The 15633-nt window shown below is 41.1% G+C and overlaps 1 long non-coding RNA gene across 1 annotated transcript in view; it reads right to left on the reverse strand.

Annotated features, from left to right (window-relative positions):
- The window catches only part of LOC136875525 (uncharacterized), a 36691-nt gene extending 26060 nt beyond the window's left edge, over positions 1 to 10631 (reverse strand). Inside the window, exon 1 of the long non-coding RNA XR_010860457.2 lies at positions 10518 to 10631. This is a non-coding gene — a long non-coding RNA (uncharacterized lncRNA). The remainder of the gene's footprint in view (positions 1 to 10517) is intronic.
- Between the last annotated feature and the right edge of the window lie 5002 nt (positions 10632 to 15633).

Below are 15633 nucleotides of genomic sequence, written 5' to 3' on the forward strand. Positions count from 1 at the left end.
TCTACTTAAACCTTTCCTCTGAAGATGTCACTCAATTTTGAGTGTTTTTGTTTACTAATTATCAAGAAGTTTGGACATTCTCTCAGATGTCACTACCAAAAAAAAACTATGTACATGCACTGGTGCGAAGTGAGAGAACTTTGAAGATATTTTGTACTCATAAGTTTTCTTATTACTAAATTTCGTTCTTTCATTTGTGGGTTGGCAATATTAATCTTTTCTTTCTGCCAGTTTTGAATTGAGCCAATCCAGAATTTCTGTAAATTTTGACCAATCGTGTCTTCGATTTTGAGTACAGTCTACACGGACCAATAAAATTGAGTGGGTGTGGCTGTTTTATTCATGAAAGGTCTTGAATTTTCCCCGAGGGTATAAAAACTGCTGATTTTCTTGTCTCTGTCACTTCAACATCTAACCTAGTGTATGGACATGTAGCAGGAGGCAGGAAGCACCTCTTTCATCAGGCAGCAGCTCTCCAATAAGGTAATGGCCGTTTCAACATCTTCATTTCTTGCTAGCTCAGCAGTTTAACCCTCGGGAAAGGTACAAATCCCCTTACAATGTCTTTCCGACATGTAATTTTTTTGCCGTTTGATGTAAAAACGGCATTAAATCTGTAACTGCAATTCAGGGATAGCGAGTGCTTCACCCTCTCGAGCTCCCCTTCCTTTGGTTTGAGGTGACTGTTTGGTAACTGGTGTTCTTCCCTTCTGTAATACCTTAAAATTTTTCTTATCCGAGTCTACTCCATAGTTTGGGAATAGCCCCTGTTTCATCGGCCTAGTGCCTCTTAGGTTTTAAGAAGTTTCATATAGGAGTGCAAGTTCACGCCTCCATTCATTTTGCATTTTGGGCAATTTACTTAACCTATTTTTTTCTACTAAGGCCCAGTAGGCTGGGTACAAGATACCCCCGTTTCATTTTGTGTAAGTTGTGCCTTGATGGCAATTTAGTGTAAAGCCTGGTATTGCCTTTAATAGACTTGGAAAACAGAGCGGGTCAGCTCTTAAGTATTTGGATATGTGCCTCTAGGAGGCCTGACATTGCTAGGTGGGAGCAAGTGCTCCATGTTATTAGGGGTTTTCTGCCCTTTGATAAATATGTGGTTGTGAGCTGAGAGCTCAGAAATTGGAAAAATTGGGGCTTGAAGCCCAGATTGTTAATTTGTCTAAATCTTGGCTTTCCTGGTCTTGTACCTGATTGGCGGTTATTTGTTGACTTCTTGTTATTTGTTAAATTTTGAAATTCTATGTGAAAATTGTTAAGTTTTGCTATTTTCGAAAATATAACCTTTAATGCAATTTTAATTCATATCTTGGCCTTGTAGTTAGACCCATTCACCCCGGCACCTTCTTTCACCTCTGCTGTTCCACAGATACCTCGGAACAAATATTTGTTTCTTCACCAGGATGTGTCCCAAGAACAATTGCAGTAGATAACCGTCAAAGCTGGGAGAGAGACCAACTTCAGGCAGGGGATATGCGTTTAATCTCTTCTAACAGCTAGATGAGTATTACTGCGTCTGCGCAAAGCAAAGCCCCTCTCCTCAGACACAGGTGTATCCTACATTCGTCATGTTACCACAATGACAAGTGGTAACAAATGATTATAACGGTGCTGAGCAGTTCTGTCTGTTCTTCCCACCGCAGTCAACAGTACATTTTATAATTTGTTTTATTGCTTTCTGTTATAATAGAATTGAACTTCTTGCTAAAGTGTGAATTTATATTTAATTTGTGTTAGGAAAGGATAGCATATAATACTGCACTACATATTAAATGTTAAAATGAGTGCTGTCACTTCTACCTCTAAAATAAGCAAGTTTCAGGGCCCAGATTCCTTATGTATAATAGAAAGTTTAAAGAACATTCCCAGTTTCAGTAAGAACCTATGAAGAAAATAAACATAATCGAAAACGTTACACCCACATCTTTTATAAATTTAATTAAGGAATCAAAAAGAACAGTACGATATTTTCATGACTTGAGGTACAGAGATCTACATTGGTTATGTGGTTGTGCAAAAATAAACTTATTGGCAATGTGTTCCATTTTCCTCAGGAAATAATATTTGTAAAAAGGACTGGAGAATTTATATACAGTAGTTTCAGAGTTTTAAAGAGATGCCATGAGGTATCTGAAGCATACATCAATGCTATTGCCAGTATGATTCAGTTCAGAAGGTCCCAAATAGACTACATCGTACAGAAAGAAAATTGACGAGCATAATGAACTAGTAAAAAATAACATCAGTACTCCGATAGATTCAGAGTTTTCTTTCAAAGCAAGAATTACCTTTAAGGGATCATCAAGAAAGTGAAGAATCTAAGAAAGATTACATTTTGGCACCACTTGGAACCATCTACAGTTTTCTCAGGACTTTCATCCGACATACAAAGTATTGAAGTCATAGCTACTTTTATGACCAACAAAATTGAAGACTAGGTTAAGAAAGTAAACTATTTCCATAATTTCAGATGAAAGTAAAGACGTTTCTAACAGAGCACAACTCTTGACTGTATTTGGATATGTTAGTCCTGAAGGCAAAATTAAAGACACACAGATACTGTGATTTAAATATCTCCTTGAGTGCTACAAGAATTTCAGTGTGGTGAAAAGTTAGTTGCAGACATTTGATGACAGTAGTGATCGCAGGACAGCACAGTGGGTTGCAGAAGCTCGTCACATAAGCATGATCAAACTATATTTTTCACTGCTATGGTCATAGGCTCAACTTGGTATTACAGCAATCTTAACCACATCAAAGAATGCGAAGTATTTTTTCAGACCTTTTATGTGTGTTGGGTTTTTCCGTAGTCCCTTAAATGGACTGCTGCCCTTAATAAAGTAACAAAGATTACCAACAGTAGCATCTGTCCCATGGATACATGCTGTTAAGCTGGTTAAAGTTTTGTCCTCTATACACTGTTTTTAATTACCCATTACAGACTGAGGGCTTGCAGTGGGGACCAAAACTGTTAGGTTTATCATAGGAACTTGTGCCTGGAAACGTACTGTCTTCCCACTACCCGCAAGAAACCACAGCACACATTCACAGCTCCCACATTTTTTACTATCTGACTCCTGCTGTTTGGGTCCAATTACAGGTGGGGCTCGATGTGATGACCAAGGTCAACACAGACACTGTACCACCGTCCCATGTTCTCGTACACATGATCACCAATCCCTGGTCCTACAACATCCACCACAGCCATAACCTGCACCAGTAGGTCGTCTTTGGATTCAACAGGGGTCTCTTAAATCAAGGTTTTTGTATGACCACAGGTAGTAGTCTAGTGATGTCAAGTTGGGTGAACATGCAGGTCAAGCAATCTGGCCAATACTATCCGTAACTGTGCAAGAACCACATGCAGAAGTGGGCTCTTGATGCAAAATCCTGAGGCTACATTGCCTGTACCCTCTGGAGGTGGTACAGGTGTAGCTGCTGCTCATGCAGAACATGCCAGACAGTTGTGTGATCCACATTTAGTGTCCTTACTATGTTTCTGGTACTCTTAGTATTGTCCTCTTCCACTGCATGAAGTACAGCCTCTTCAAACTCTGGTGTGCAGTGCCACCGTGGAGCACCAGTCTTGTCGGCGGTGAATCCACCCGTCTCCGAGGCTCACTGATACACCTTAGCAAAGAGGGCATGTGAAGGTGTCTGGCGGTTTGGAAAGCTCTTCCCTTACAACCGACTAGCAGCTATCCCATTGCACCGAGCTTCGCTGGAGAATATCAACATGTTTGCACAATCCGTAAACATGTTTGCCATGGTCAACAGCAACACCACTACCAATGAACTACCCCAAGTACAGTACTGTACAGTACATACAGCTATTGCTGTGTACATAGTAAACAATTAGTGCTGTACTGTAGTATGAACGAAGATCACAAGCACAAAAGCAGGTACAACACATCTCAGTGTGGACCACACACTCAAATGAATGGCATGGAATATCAAACTTGTAGGGGTATGGGACATGTGATAATTTAATGACATACGTACTCCAGTCAGTGGTGCTGTAAATGTGGGAAATTTGAATGTGTGCTGGTGGATTTTTGTGGGTAATGCGAAGACTGTACGTTTCTGGACACAAGTTCCTATGCTAAACTTAACAGTCTTCGTCCCTACTGCAAGACCTCGAAGTCTGTAATGGGCATATAGAAATTCTGTACTGATCTCCTTGAATTCTTTAGAGAAATGAAAGATAACACTGATGAATTGGACTGTCGGATGAGAATTCAAGCTAAGTTTTACTATGTTACCCTGCAAGACTGATTTCTATTTCCTATTAAATTTACTTGCTGAAGTGCTCCCTCAATCTGATATTCTGTATCAGATACTTAAAATATGATATCGCATTCTGCTCCAAGAGATCCAACAGTTTAAATAATTTTGAAACTGTGTGGTCAAAGTTGCAAGATAATGAATGGAGACAAGATTACCCTCAAAAGCGCCAGATAATTGATTTTATAGGAATGAAGAAAACATTGTACCTCCGATTGCATTTGGAAATAATTGACCTGTCCATGCAACTATCTTGACAGGTTTTCTGATATTAACCTGAATTTCCTTCAGTTAATTGACATTGCGATCAACAGTATTCTCAAAGAAGGAAGTCCGCTCCTGGCCGAAACTATCTTTACACCGGTCTGTTTTCAGACCGACTTTGCTTTACAAGAGCAAAAGCTGGGTGGACTCAGGGTATTTTATTCATAAGTTAGAAGAAACAGACATGAAAGGAGCAAGAATGATTGCTGGTACGAACAGCTGGGAATAATGGCAGGAGGGTGCTCTGAATGAAGAGATAAAGGCTAAGTTAGGAATGAACTATGGATGAAGCTGTATGCATAAACCAGCTTTGGTGGTGGGGTCATGTGAGGTGAATGGAGGATATATTACGTAGGAGAATAATGGATGCTGTTATGGAGGATAGAAGAGGGAGACCAATACAATGGTTAGACTCAGTTTAATGATTTAAAGATAGGAGGTATAGAACTAAATGAGGCCACAGCATTAGTTGCAAGTAGAGGATTGTGGCAACGTTTAGTAAATTCACGAAGGCATGCAGACTGAACGCTGAAAGTAGTAACCGTCTCTAATGATGTATGTAATTGAAATTAACCAGTTAAACAATTTCGTAAAGAAGTTCACAAACAGCGCCTATCAGTCATTAGTGAAGATCCATGGACGAAATTTTGACTGCATGAAACTTAAAACAACTTTGTCCTCTACATGAAATCAGACTTTGTGAAAAATAGTGCATATGACCTCTACCAATATTTGCACACCAGTGGTAGTAATAAAGCATATCCAGAAGGAACAGATTTGATTGATCTCATTCTCACCATACCAACAACTAGCACATCTGTTCAAAGAAGTTTCTCAACCTTAAAAAGGGATACACACCTTCCAAAGAAATTCGTAAGTAGAGGACAGGCCCTCTGCACTTTCTTTGATTACGATTTAGAAAAAATTTCTCAGTAACTTAATGAATAAGCTTAATTTCTACAACGCTGTGATGGACATTTTAGATGTCACAACATGCCATCGTATCAGCTTGAAGTACAAATAGTAAATATTAAGGTAAGCTTTAAGCTCTGTTAGAAATTAATTTTAACCCTTATGCTAATGAGTGCATGAGTAGCCTAACATACATTTTGCATGATTTGAACCATTTTTAATTAGTGGAAGATAAGGGTTGGCTACTTTCTATGATTTTTATGCTCAATATATTACATGCATTTCATCATTTTCAACTTACATTATCTTATACAAAATCGATATAAATTATCAAGCCTGTCATTATGAAATTGCATCTGTACTAATAAAAAAAGCTGCAGTGCGAGCAACAATATACCCTCAAGGAGGAGTGTGATAACATTTTTCGAAACATCACACATCACCACTGTAATGTAGAATGTAATGTGTAAAAGTAATAGCACGATGTGGCATGTTACTGAGATGTGAATTTTATTTACAAAACTTCCATGCACATGAGCTTAATAATAATAATAATAATAATAATAATAATAATAATAATAATAATAATAATAATAATAAAGAAAGCACGTGTGTGTGCACAAGCACATGATTCCCAGCCATATCTACAGCACAGTTTTAACATAGGTAGATGGGAGTCCAAATGCACGTCTAATTCAGATTTTTAATTTACATGCTTGGAGAGTTATGAAAAAATTGCTGAAAACTTGTTTGAATAAGGCAATCCAACATGCTGTCATCTCCAGGATTAAATGCACAGATTCGCTGTCACTGGGAAACATACATAAGATAGGTAACACACGTCAAGGAGCCATTTCAAGTCTATGGCGTAGGAAGTCATTTGTCAGCTCCCGGCACAAGGAACCATATTCATTTCATAATATCCGGAAGTGTAAATGAGTGCGTGCACGATGCCCAGCCAAATCTACAACATGCAGATGTGGTGGTAGCGATGGTTTTAAGAGGAAGTAGGCCTACAACTAGACAACCATCCTCTATAAGACTTATCAGAAAAAATTGACGGGATCCAACACTGATAAATGAAGGTATCAGTCAAAGAAAGAGAGGCCACGAACTGCGTGAATATGAAGACTAGCCCTCCTAACCTGATAGTGTCAGAGTCGGGAAAAAAACAGATTACCAAGGGAGGTCTGATAGGATATGAAAGTGGGGAGCCTGGCACAAGTGGAAACAGTGCTATGACTCCGCTAAGGCCCCATGGTCTCCAACCAACGCTCAAGTTAAGAGACCCTGGGGCCCATTTTAGACACCTTTTACTACAGGCAGGGGATACTATGGGTGTTATTCTACTGCCCTCACGAGAGAGACGGCATGCAGAGATCTGAAATTGTTAACATAGGCATATTCTTAGATGAATCTCTATACAGGTAAAGATCTGCTTTCATTAATTTGATATACCAGTAAAAAACTAAATTTATTTATGTATTTGTTTCCATTTTGAATATTTTCAGGTCCCAAATATAGGATTTTTAGTCATTTTATGGGTAATATTAACAATAATTACTCATAATAAAGTAGGAGAATGTATTTATCATAGCCATCTTTGTTTCCAGAGATGTTACGAGATAGACTGGTCCAAAGAGGATAAAATAGAAAGTCAATGTGACCAGTCGTAGCGGGCCTATTCATTTCTTAGATTCAAATCATCCCTTCTGATATACTGTTAATTCAGATGTCTGCAGTTCCCAGTTTGAATTTGGCTATGTGCGTCAACAAGGCACAAGGACAATCGCTTAAAGTTGGCGGACTGTCTTCGGAAACTGTGCTATGCTAAACAGTTGGTAGGCTACGTGGGTTGTTCAAGAGTGAGACAAATGCACTATACACTTTTTTTACAAGTAGCTTTACCTCGCACCGACACATAGGTCTTATGGCGACGATGGGACAGGAAAGGGCTAGGAGTTGGAAGTGGCCGTGGCCTTAATTATTGTACAGCCCCACAATCTTCCTAGTGTGAAAATGGGGAAACCATGGAAAACCAGGGCTGCCGATAGTGGGGTTAGAACCCACTATCTTCCGGATACTGGATACTTGCCGCACTTAAGTGACTGCAGCTATCGAGCTTGGTACTATACATCTTAGTTTAGCTCAAAATGGAAGGACACTTAATATAGCTTACCTGGAAACTCTAAGGAAAACAAATAGTTAACGTTTTAAAAATATTTTTACCATCCACCAATCTGATATCTTTAAGTATCGAAAGTTACATTATTAAAAATTAAATGTATGTAAAAACAATGTGCATTAATATTCTGCTTTAAAATGAATGCTTTAAACACTAACAGTTGAATTAATAAACGTGGGCGAAGCCGCGGGTACATGCTAGTCGACCATATAGAATGCCGCAGTTGACAAACATATTACAACTTCCAGACTGAGAAAACTGAAATCGTCCCTACGAGAATACTGATTTAGTTTTCAATAGTTCAAATTCGTTCATAAAATCAAAATAAAGGTTAATGCTAACGTCAGTTTTACAGGATTTACTTCCCACTTTGTTTTACGGTTTTCGGAGACACCGAGGTGCCGGAATTTCGTCCCGTAGTTCTTCCGTGCCAGAAAATCTGCCGAATCGAGGCTGGGGTATTTTGAACATACCACTGAACTGAGCCGCAATCGAACCTTGAACCCGAGCTCAGAAGACCAGCGCTCTACAGTCAGACTCAGCGCTGTTTTTTTTTTTTTAAAGCTTTAACTTCAAGATTTTAATATATCTCTGGATTTGGGGTGGAAAGCTAGCCGAGCTGTTCCACTAGCGAGGAAGTTTTAAAAACTTCGGGTAAACTGTGAGAACGGCGTAGTTATGCTCTTTACCTGAATTCAAGAACAATACGTACATATTATCTAAGTCAGTCTACGAGGGAGTCTTCTGTTTCAACAGACCACTTCGGTGGATCAGTGGCAGAGTGACTAATGGAACAGCCCTAGTTCGCGGATTCAATCCCGGCAGATTTAGGCCTACGGCAGTTTACTTTTGAAGGACTGCAAAAAATCATCTCAGTCCATGCCATTGTTAGCATGTTGATCTGTCACTCGACAAAATGAGAACTCACAGTAGAATTCAGCTTGCGATACTAGTTAGCTCAATCTGAATGTCGAAATTATTAGGCAGGATGCCTAGAGGACATCACTTCAGAAATTCTGTCCACGGTAGCAGAGAACATACAATAATTTTATAATGACTAATATGGATATAGATTTAGAAATCTGGTTCCATGTCACATCGCGCGTTGCCCGGTACCACTTTAATCCACATTTTACTTTAACTTCGTTACCCCACTTAACCAGTGACGATTTAACTTCCTGAATGATACAGTATTCAAGTGTATTGGACGAATATCCGAAACAAATTAGAGTACCTAGCCTATTAGGCATTCAGTGCGCCCAAGTATTAGCAAAATTAGTACTGTAGCTTACTTCCAGCTGACCCTCGTATAACAGCCGAAATATCAAAATGATAATTTCAATGGGCGGCCTCGAAGGCGCACACGCATCCCCTCCACCACCAGTAAATCCACCGACACGAGGATATTTTATTTGAGCACCTTAAATACTAACGAACTGAGCCGGGATCGAACCCGCCAAGTTGTCACCCAACACAATAATGGACCGTAAATGATTCAGTTAACTCGCTGGAAGCAAATTTAAGCAAGGCCGACACCATTATTCACAGGTATTTAAAGGAAACTTAGTTCACAGACGTTTGAGGATTGGTTAGTAGCAATTTTATTGGTACTTCGGAGTTACGAATTTGACTATATCATTGCATCAAGAAAAAACCGTTCAATTTTATGCCAAGCAACCAGTAGCAGCTCCTCGCCATCAGATTGGGAGTCCTGCAAATCTCGGTAACAATAGTGAAGAAACTAAATACATAGACTGGCGTTTCCTCGAGGTATAAGGGTGTTGGTAAAAGAACGCCAATATGAATCACCTGCCACGAGCCATCCGTGACCCAGTAAGACTGACCGCCGTTCATTTCTGTTTGGTATTCCTATCTTTTACTTAGAACATTAAATGTTAAGTTATTTACATTACGGTAACATCACTTATCACCTCCTGTTGCCGTTTCCTAATGGATGTAATAGTTTTGAATCTATCTTTGCACACGCCAGAGCCAAACGTAGCTTCTACCGAAGCACGAAACAGAGTTACGAAAAGTTTAATCATGAAACAATTTTGCCCATTGCCTAACTTTGAGATCGAAACATTTTCACTCGATGTTACAAACAGGCCAAGATTTTTCTACAGCGGGTATTTGTTTTGTTTGCTAGTTGCTTTACGTCGCAGCGACACAAATAAGAATGGCGACGATGGGACAGGGAAGGGCTAGGAGTGGGAAGGGAGCGGCCGTGGCCTTAAGGTACAGCCCCAGCACTTGCCTGGTGTGAAAATGGGAAACCACGGAAAACCATATTCAGGGCTGCCGACAGTGGGGTTCGAACCCACTATCTCCCGAATACTGGATACAAACTGGTATTTTTAAAATAAAATACTCATTATAGATTTGATTTAGTCGTCCACATCAGCTATGCGAACACGACTGAGTAAAGAGATGAAAATCGTAAATAGGGTAGGAAGTGACCACATGTGGAATAAAATTATAAATTAAGGCTTCTAGAGTAATCTTCAGTGCGAAGTTACGAAAAGTGCAAACTCAAAGCTAGGACTATTTTAAATTCACAGAATTTCATATACAAACAGACGAATATACCAACCAGATTTTCACGAAATTGGTTTATTGGATCGTGCAATGAATACGCTGGACTGAAAGTAACAATATAAGAAAATGATGCACAAGTAATAACGAGGAAGACTAAAATGTAGAAGACCCTAGACTCTTTAACATATTTTAGATTTGTATTGCTTTACATGAAATTTCTATAGACACACGATGCTATTTTACTTACCGGTATGTAGTCTAATTTACGTTGTGAAAATGTGTTCAGTAAAATAGTGGTTTAACTCTATGCTCCATTCAACCATCTTACCTCGAGCAGATGCGTTAGTGGAAGAAGTTCTGGCTCCGATGAAGAGTACCTACGTCTGACCTCCGGGCCTGACCAAAACATAAAGAACCAAACCACCTCAACAGCTGATCATCCCCACATCACATCATGACGTAACGACGAATAGTAGTTGAGAACGAAGCCAGCCAACCAGCGAATTCCACGTATGATTTTAGAACCGCTTACGATAGAAGTATGGACAATATTTGGCTTACCCAGCACCTCCTAGAGGGGAGGTGTTGGCTTACCCACTTCTCACATACTTTACCTCACAAAGCAATTGATGCCCGACCTTTCTCAAAATTAAAAGAAAGAAAGAAAGAAAGAAAGAAAGAAAGAAATAGTTAAAACAGTGTTTCTTAATATCCTCTGAATTGTAGGTATGTAGGCCTACTGATAGCAAACCAATCAAAAATTATATTTTACCCGCTCAACAAAATAAATATCCTAGATAATTATACAGAATTCTTCAGCTAAGATGTCCACCTCAAATAACTCGCGAACCGTTCAAGATATCGTGGTACAAAGGGACTCATAATCGAACTTGAAATCAGTGGCGGCGCGTGACTTTCATCACTGGGGGTTCAAAAGAAGAAAAAATTGCCTCCCCCCCCCCCAACCTCTCCTCTTCCCATCTCCGCCAGCTTCTCTTCCATCGTGGGCCGTAACCTCCTAAACTAAGACGACATAAGTTCTAGAAAGTGATCAAATACAAGAGGAGCAGAAAATACGGTAGGCCTACATGCCGAGTTTTAGCACATGCAAAATAAGAAATAACTGCTTCATTGAAGTCCGCAGAGTCTCGAACAAAGTTCCTTTCAATTGACAACATAGCAAGAGCAATAAGTCTATCCTCGGTCATTGTGCTGCGCTAGAAAGTTTTTATTCTCTTCAGGGTAGAGAAACACCTTTCTGCTTCCAATGTCATGGGAATAGTAACAACTATATTTAAAAGTTTTCATTGGTATTACCTTGCCGCTATTCTTTGCCTCAATGATTTTTGAGTTAAGTTTCTCTCCAAAAGGTAATTATTCCAAAGAAGGCAAATTAATAGGTGTTTAGTAAGTAACGATATATTTGGGACAAGATATTAATTGGAATTTGACAGTTTAATGTGACTTTTGGTAGTAACGATGCTTTTCAACACTAGCGCTAGTTACGTGTTCTATTCTCTGTTGCCCACCGCCGTCTCGATCCTCCTATACTGCCTGCTCTATGCGAGCCTTTTTGCGACTACGCTGCGACAAAATTTCTCCGCTAGATGGCAGACATGGACGCACAATGGTCTAAACTTATTCTAATGACGACAGCCTACAAAACACTATGCAGTATGGTCATATGTTCACTGAAGCTTGTAAATTACATTAGTAATATTAAATACCGGCAATATTACCTGCACGATGTCGCAGTTGGCCTCTTCATGCACAATTTGAAGATTTTCCTGGACGAAGGCTTGGAGTGGTACCGTACTTTTTGTGTTCTTGCCAATGCAATATGAAATAATAGAGGTCTTACGAACTTGGCTAGGATAATATCACTAACATTTTGCTGATGTTCTTTGACCTCACACTGTAACAAAACACATTCTGAAAGTTTTTTTTAAATATTTGTTTTACGTCGCACGGATACAAGTGGATCTAATGGCGATGATGGGATAGGAAAGGCCTATGAATGGGAAGGAAGCGGCCGTGGCATTAATTAAGGTACAGCCCAGAATTTGCCTGGTGTGAAAATGGGAAACCACGGAAAACCAACTTCAGGCTTGCCGACCGTGGAGTTCGAAACCACTATCTCCCGGATGCAAGCTCATAGCTGCGCGCTCCTAACCGCATGGCCAACTCGCCCGGTATTCTGAAAGGGAAGACGTCGCAAGTCTTCGTATTACGCTCATACGCTTGAAGGACTTCGACAATAGGGCACATCAGTTTAAACGAACTCCTGGAGATGCTTCACCAGAGCAACAAAACTAGGTTTTGGGTATCAAACTCCTCCTCTGTCCTGATGCATACCGGTAATCAGTTCCCTTTAGAGGTGTCGAAGCTCTAGGCAGTGAGATGTTGCTGACACAAATGTCACACTCCATCCTCTCTTCAACAACACGAACCTAGTACCCGCAAGTTAGGATTTGATTTCCTGTTTCTAGTTTGATTGGAATATTATCGTCTGGATATCTGAGGTTGTCCAAAATGTCTAAACATGAAGGCGTTTTGTGATTGTCCGTCACAATGTTTATCACAAGGAATCCACTATCCTCCACGGCTTTAATCACCTTCTGGAAAAAAATCCGCAGCCTTTTTCCAGTCATTCGACCGGGCCAGGAATGCAATGAATGAAGCCCCCATCTAGCAGGGAGGATAGGAATTGTGCCGGCTGGCGAAGCCTGTCGCACCCCTCCGGGGCAATGATTAATGAGTGACAGATGAAGTGAAATGATATTCGAGTATGTTTTTGGAATTAAATATGACAGGGAAAATCGGAGTATCCGGAGAAAAACCTGTCCCGTCTCCGCTTTGTCCAGCACAAATCCCACATGGAGTATTTGAACCACAGAACCCAGCGGTGAGAGGCCGGCGTCTTCCGCCTGAGCCGCGGAGGCTGAAATAAGGTGTAAAGGCACAGATGCGAGAGTAATCTGAGGATATCCAATTACTTCCTTCATTAGGTCCTTGCCTAGATAAAGCCGACAGCCGCTTTTCTCTCAATTCTCTTCTAGACGGTATTTCATGGAGTCGTATATTTTCAGGCTGCGAACAACCTTGCCGAGATTGGCAAAATAGTATACAACAGTTGAATATTTCGGGGAAAGAATCTGAAGTTTCAGTTCTACGAAAAATATACCTTGCACGAACGGAAAGAATCAAGTACCAACACCTTAAAATCACTTTTGAAATATTTATAAACATAACATAATTAATTCATTTCACAGTTCTATTCAATATACATCTTGTACGAACGAAAGTGACCAGACACGTTTACTCATTGTACAAAATAACTCACGTTTTCACACACATTCATGCACCAATATTACAGTGCTACACCCACACTGACAGCGAAGATTGTGCGTCTACTGCTGCACTCTTAGGGCGATTTGGAGAACTATTGGTAGTCGCGCCTTCCTGTGTTAAACTAGTGGCATAGAGCAGGCAGTATAAGAGGATCGAGACGGCGGTGCTGTTGCCTAGTCAAATTCCCGTAAGGCCAACAGATGGCAGGCACATACCCCAACCCCAACAACACGACTAGCTAGTCTTGAGACAGTGGCCTATTGCGCATGCGTAAAGAACAGAGATCCGTTTCTGCGATATCCTGGTCTTGCCTTAGTGCTGGCTTTCGCCCCCCCGCACCTCGCCGCTCCCTTCGCCTATGTACGGACGGAGAGATCGTCTTTGCAAGAGGGTTCATTCCAGACAAGTATCCAGCCACAGACCTTGCGCAGCTCACATGAATTGAAAGCCAGTACGAGTATATTACGGATAGAGGGACTTAGCAAGAGCTTCGAGATTGACAAGGGAGTTACGAAAATTACGTAGTTGAGTACAATTTGATATAAACTGGAGGTTCATTGCTCCATTGCGCTATACCAGAAACCGCCACTGCTTGAAATACCGTACTTTTCCAGGCCTGTGATAATGGCACTGAATTTGTTTTTTCAAAGAGAACTAGCTTACGGTGTTTTCTATAGCTGGTCTATAACAAATATTGTAACTCTGCGTCGCAGTGGCGCCGACTTGGGAGGGGAAAAGCGTTTTCTGCCCACGCAAAAAAGATCTTAGTGGGGGCAGAGTGCCGTTTTGCCCCTCCCCCGAAATTGTCATGCTAGGTGTTAAGTCATCTCAAAACGATGAGTGGTGGTGGTGATTATTGTTGAAAGAGGAAGTTCAACTAGGCAACCATCCTCTATGTAACACTAATCAGATAGGAAGAAACCCCCTGTGGTTGGGGGCGGTAGAATAACAGCCATGGTATCCTCTGCCTCTCGTAAACGGTGACTAAGGGGCCCTAGGGGCTCTTAACTTGGGAGCGTGATTTGGCGACCCCGGGCCCTCAGCTGAGTCCTGGCATTGCTTCCACTTACTTGTGCCCGGCACATTACTTTCGTTTATCCTATCCGACCTCCCTTGCTCAACTCTTGCTCTTTTCCGACCCCGACGGTATTAGAGCACTCGGATCCTAGAGAGTCTTTCATTTTCATGCACTTCGTGGCCTTTGTCTTTCTTTGGCTGATACCTTCATTCTTCGAAGTGTCGAATCCCTTCCATTTTTTTCTTTCTGATTAGTGTTAGACCATGTACAGGATGGTTGCCTAGTTGCACTTCCTCTTAAAACTAAAATCACCACACCACGACCACCACCACCAGAGAGAAAGAACGGAGGGTATCCGACACTTCGAAAAATGAAGATATCGGCCAAAGAAAGGCGTGAAAATGAAAGACTCCCTAGGATTCGCAAATCTAATACCATCGGGGTAGGAAAAGAACAAGAGTTGACAGAGGGAGGTCGGATAGAATAGATGAAAGTGAGGAGCGTGGTACAAGTGAAAGCAATGCCAGGACTCAGCTAAGGACCCCGTGGTCGCCAACCCACGCTCCCACGTTGAACCCTCTAGGGCCCCTATTAGTCATCTCTTACGACAGGGGATACCGTGGGTATTATTCTACAGCCCTCACCCACACGGGGAGAAACTACTCATAGAAAAAATAGAAAGGATCCGACACTTCGAAAAATGATGATACCAGCCAAAGAAAGACAAGGGCCACTAAGGGTGTGAATATGTAAGACTCCCTAAGATTAGCAAACCTAATACCGTCGGGGTAGGAAAAGAACAAGAGTTGTCCAAGGGAGGTCGGATTGGATAGATGAAATTGAGGTGCCTGGCACAGATAACTGGAAGCAATGCCAGGACTCAGCTAAGTGCCCCGTGATCGTCAACCCACTCTCCAAAGTTTAGAGCCCCTGGGCCCTTTTAGTCGCCTCTTACGGTACTCGGGGGATACCGTGGGTGTTATTCCACCGCTCCCACCTACAGGGGGATCAAAACGGTGAACTACAGCTACATGTAGAGCGAGCGGAAAAAACACAAACACTTATGAAAAGTGAT

The sequence above is a fragment of the Anabrus simplex genome, chromosome 6 (genome assembly GCF_040414725.1).
Source record: "Anabrus simplex isolate iqAnaSimp1 chromosome 6, ASM4041472v1, whole genome shotgun sequence".
NCBI classification, from domain to species: Eukaryota; Metazoa; Arthropoda; class Insecta; order Orthoptera; family Tettigoniidae; genus Anabrus; species Anabrus simplex.